Genomic DNA, 5,472 nt, shown 5'->3' on the forward strand with positions numbered 1-5,472 from the left:
CAGCTGTCTTTGAAGTCTCTTCCTATGTCATTAAGCGGAATTCTCTGTGCACCTGGGGCTGCTCCTGCTGGAGGTTGAGTAAAGGGAAGAGCCCATTCAGTCCTCCAGTGGCCATTGTTGAGACCTTTATGTGCTAAGCTCCATGCTTGGTGCATGGGAAAGCTGAAAAGAGCTTATTATCAAACTGAAATAATAAGCTTATAAAGTCTCATCTACACTGTGATGTGATAGATGCTTTACTAGAGGTTTGAATTAATTGCCACGTGAAAATAGAGGAAAGAAGAATTAATTCTTCCTGGGAGACTCGGGAAATTTTCAAAGGAGCTGATGTTACTATTAAGCTTGGGAAAATGTGCTGAATTTTTACAACAGGAAAATAAGAAAGAGCCTTTTTTCAAAGCATTATGATAATTTGAATCTCCTAACAGTGCTGTGAAGTATGTTGAACACATTATTTCCGAATGAGAAAACCAAGACCTATAAAAGTTAAGCAAATTGGCCAAGACCATGCAGTCCATGTGGGGTAAATTCCAGACTAGAAGCTAAGACTTCCAACTCCTAGTTCATTGCTTTTTCTATTTGTTTATATGAAGAGACAAAAGGATGGGCCTATACCACTGCTATTAGTAACCCTAGAATTGGGACTAACATTACTATGATTTTCAGCCTTTCTCAAGCTCAATCTCTGTCACCTCCTTTGAAAAAAATTCTTGTATTTAGAGAATATATTTGTCTTGATGGGAAACAATGGGGCACAAACAATTGACTTGGAAAGAGTTTATATAAGGGGGTGTGGGTAGGGTTTGGTGGAGTTGTTGAAAAATAGTGTAGGATCCCCAATTGGCAACAGCTTGCATCCAGTGTCATCAATACTACCCCAAGTTCTCCCAGGCAAAATGGGAGCAAAGTTATAAGAACACAGAGAGTGTAGCATGGAGAAGCCACCTGGTTGGAGCCACCCTTTAACTGGAGACACAGTCAACCCATGCCAACTACAACCTCACTCTCCTCCAGCTTCAGAATCCTGCCAGTGCCTTCCATTGGCTGATCCCATTGAAAGTTATAGAGCATGAGGATTCCTTGTTGAAACTCATAAAGATCAGCTTCCCAGGGTGGCGGGTGGGGCAGGGGACATATCACATTAGGGAAGAGTGGAGACAGAACCTGAGAAGGTAACTAGGAAACATCCAGTCCCAGGAATAAGGGGCACATTCAGTGTGAGTGGCTAGCCATGGTTCTAATATGTTGTTTCCCTCTTCCCCTCATAGCCATGCCCCACCCCTGTCGCAAACACATACTATTCCCTTTCTCCTTTCCCTGGCTGTTTCCTTTTGTATTTTGGAAACCTGACTACTCAAGTCAGTGCCCTGGGTTTTGGGCCAGGAATCCACTCCAGGCCAATACAGCCAAATCTACTTTGTCTTGATCTCTTGTTCATTACAAGTCCTGAGCTGAACTTGAGAATGTTTGCCTGCCAAGGACAAGGATAAGCTGCAAAGGAAGCACTTATATGGTTTTATAGTACTCCTTTTCAAGACCTTCTTGGTAGGGTCAGAGTGGTGGCTCTATGGGACCATTTGAGGAAAACTATCTCGGAGATCATGGACTTTGACTAGATCATCTAGGGACTCTACTGAGTTTCAGGTGCAACCAACCTGCTCTCTTCTGTACCAGGCAGAGAGGACCAAGGTGGTACAGTCTGAATGGCATGTACCAGATTGGTGCATCATAACAACCAAAAGAGTGTTCTTAGAGGAGACAAACTAGAAAAATAATTCCTCTTCCTGGGCTGGGGATGTGGCTCAAGTGGTAGCGCGCTCGCCTGGCATGCGTGCGGCCCGGGTTCGATCCTCAGCACCACATACCAACAAAGATGTTGTGTCCGCCGAGAACTAAAAAATAAAGATTAAAAATTCTCTCTCTCTCTCTCTCTCTCTCTCTCTCCTTTCACTCTTTCTTTAAAAAAAAATTCCTCTTCCTTTTCCTGTTCCTCCTCCTCCCTTTCCTCTTCCTCTTTCTCTTTCTCTTCTTCCTATTCTTCATCATGGGTTTGAATATAATCTGAGCATCCAAAAGTTCATTTGTGTGTGTGTGTGTGTGTGTGTGTGTGTGTGTGTGTGTGTGTGTGTAAGAATAATTCTTTGGTTTATTTTGCTAATGAATAAAGTTTGCCTTGATTTTCATTTCTGGAAAAATTTATAGAAATGTGAATTATATTTATATACCTTATCATTAGTGATGTTTTTCTTCTCAAGGCCTTAATAGAAAGGGCAATTTTGTAGAAAGATAGAAAGGTGGCAGTTTAAAATGGAAAGGAGGATGGTGGTTTTTATTATATGCCATGAAGATGATAATTTCTAATGTTTTAACTAATAAAACCCATTAGAGTGACCAAAACATTATATCCAAATGATACTCAAACTAGCCTTCTTAAGTGAGAGGTCTCAACAGTGGGCAGGTAAAATGTTTCAACCTCATGTTGGCCCTTCAGAGTCCCACATTCGTCTTTGGGCCAGTTATCTCTCCAATAGGAGACTGCCCACCACAAGAGCCACCATCTTGAACTTTGCCTAGTCACTTCTAAACATTTTTCTTCTGTCATAGGTAACAAGCAGTTTGATTGTTCTGGGATTATTTTATTCTGGGAATATCACAAATTAGTGCAGGAGGACTCCAAGGGAGTGGTAAGATTGAAGGATGAAATCTTTTGTGATAGGGCAACATTTTGTAGAAAGGGACATTTTTAAGACAAAGAAGGAAGTTGATTTTTTTTTTTTTTTTTTGGAAACAGAATGTCTGTTTTTTAATCTTCCCTCCTTGCAACTTCTTTTTCCTTGGCTGAACTTTTAGAAGGTTGTGAGGAAGTATTGAGTAAGTTTCTAATAAGTTTCTAATGTGTCAACTGGCAAAGTTAACAGGTCTCCCAGAATAATGACTAGATTCTAATCTAAGGATACCTGCTAGATGAAGGTGCATGTCCGATGAGGCAGAGGAAAAATCAGGAGGAAGGACACTTTCTCTTCATCTCCTCTTCTCCCTCATTATGATGATTAGTTTTTCAAGACACATTTTCCTGAACCTGTTATTCCTAGCCTGCAGTATAGTGTGGTGATAACTTTTGCACTTTTTAACCCAGCAAAATAACCAACCTACTTTATGTCAATTCCCTCAGAATCCAACCTGAGAAAGATAGCCAGTTCATGCAGATATGAGCAGAGAACTAAGGGGTTAACAGGTTACCAAGTCCAAGTAATATATTTGTGCTTAAACTAGAACTTTTTAGGTATATTGTTCAAATATACAGAAATTACTCAAATGGTAATTTGGAGATATTTAGCATATAACAGGGCATGTGTGTTGTAGGTGGACAAAGGGCATTTTAGAATCATTCAATTCTTGTCATTCTGTTCTACTATGTCTCTTTTACAGAGGGGTGATCCTTAGTGTAGGACTGGTTGGGAGCTGGGATCAGAACCTCCTGACCTAAGACTTAGATGTGGTAGAATTTTGTACTTGTTTGGCTTTGTTTGGTCTTTCAAACACCCAAGCCAGACACCACTCAGTAAGCCCCAAGATTAGTGGCACTGATGCCTGATGACTAAGGCAATTAAATAAGCCTTGGGGTTGGCGCAACACCACAATAACAAATCCCATGGTGTCCAATGCCTTTGCCAGATGGATTGCTCAACCCTTTGGAAGCTTTCTCAAGTACACATTCTCAATCACTGCAGACCCAGTTCATGGAAAAATGACATGGTACTTGTGTGGGTGGAAGGTTCCTGTCACTTTCTTTGAGCAATCAATCCCATTGTCAACTCTTTATGTCCAATGTTGTCCTGATTTCCTCTCTCGGGGACTAGTGGTATTTAAATATTAGAAATAGGATGAATTTAGGAGACTTGATGATATTTTTTCCAAATATCTCAGATTTTTCTGGAACAGGTCTGACTTCAAGTATCCTGTGCCATTGCCTCTTGCAGTACATTCTGTACTCCTCAAATTGGGTCCCTCCCAATTATTACTTTAAAAATCAGTTATGGCATTTCCTCTATTCAGCTTATTGAAGAAAGTAAGTTGCCTGCCCAAGAGGGATGTATGCATTAGAAAGTTAAGCCTGTTAAAACCTAATTGAATATAATTTTCAAATCACTTATCCCAACAAATTAACAAGACCTTCAATTTTTCCTTCAATCAATTTGCCACATGCAGGGATCTTGATGAGATAGAGACCCGGAATGATGTGATATCTTTCCTCCAGGGTTTACAGTGATGTTGAAGAAGCAATACTGGCTCTCATGAATAATAGTCAATAATGAGTGTGGGTGACCAAGAGTGATAATTGCATGGCACCAATGGTTAGTACTATAGAAGTTCAGGAAGATGAAAATAAGTTCAAGAGGGAAGTCAGACAAGTCTTAGAAAGGAGATGGCAGATGACTCGACTTCTGAAGTCCTGTTGGAGCTGGCAGACATGAGAAGCAGTCTCCACCTTGGGAAAATATTGAAAAAATTTGATTTACCAAGATTATGTAAACCAAGATTAGTCTGGAAAAGTGATAAATGTGAAAAAAGTGAAAAGTTTGGTGATAAATGAGATAAACACTTAAGGTTAGAAAATGAAAATCCTTAAAACAGACAGAAGGATTTAGACTTAATGGAGTGTTCCACCCAGAAGCCACCAAACAGTATTGCTGGAGAGCTATATTTCAGGGTGTTTAGGCTGGAGATAGGATAAGATAAAGGTCTTCCATTATAATTCAAGTGGAAATGGGAGGCCTTGGACTAACTTGGTACAAGTGAAGTAGAAAAGGAAAGAGAGATGTAACTGACATTGAAAAAAGAGTCATCAAGGCTAGATTCAAAAAATAAAGAATAGAGGCTAATGGGCTATTCAAAATCCAGTGACTGGTGTCCATGGTAATCACAGAATGAACCTACATTGCACAGAACTGAGAGATTATTGATGCCACTGGCAGAGAAGAGAAGAACAACGGCAACAATTTGGGTTTTGAACTCATGGATTGTGAGATGCTGAAAGGAAATTCAAATTAAAGTATCCCTTAGATAATCAATGAGGTCTGTCAACCTCAGGATAGGTCATAAAAAGAATCAGCTACAAGACAGTGACATTTAAGCCTTGATAATAACTGAACTTCAAGAAAGAGATTTTGTAATGAAAGGAGAGCAGAGGCCCTGGATAAAGCTTTACTGCCATTATCCCTTTAATCCAAGGACCCGTTACATTCCATTCTCTGCCCAGGACTGAGAGATGTTAGAATAACAGAGCTGTATACACAATCTTGCCATACTTGGTCAAATGGTATTTTAATTGGGACTCCATGAAAATGATGTTTTTAAAATGTATTGCCTCTGCTAAGTATGGAAAATTAGTTTTCAAAATTAATAGAATGTGTTTTGAACTCTCAGCCTGAAATACTGGGTAAATCAATATCACTAGTGGTCTAATTTGCA

This window comes from Ictidomys tridecemlineatus, chromosome 8, assembly GCF_052094955.1.
Source record: "Ictidomys tridecemlineatus isolate mIctTri1 chromosome 8, mIctTri1.hap1, whole genome shotgun sequence".
In the NCBI taxonomy this organism is placed as follows: Eukaryota; Metazoa; Chordata; class Mammalia; order Rodentia; family Sciuridae; genus Ictidomys; species Ictidomys tridecemlineatus.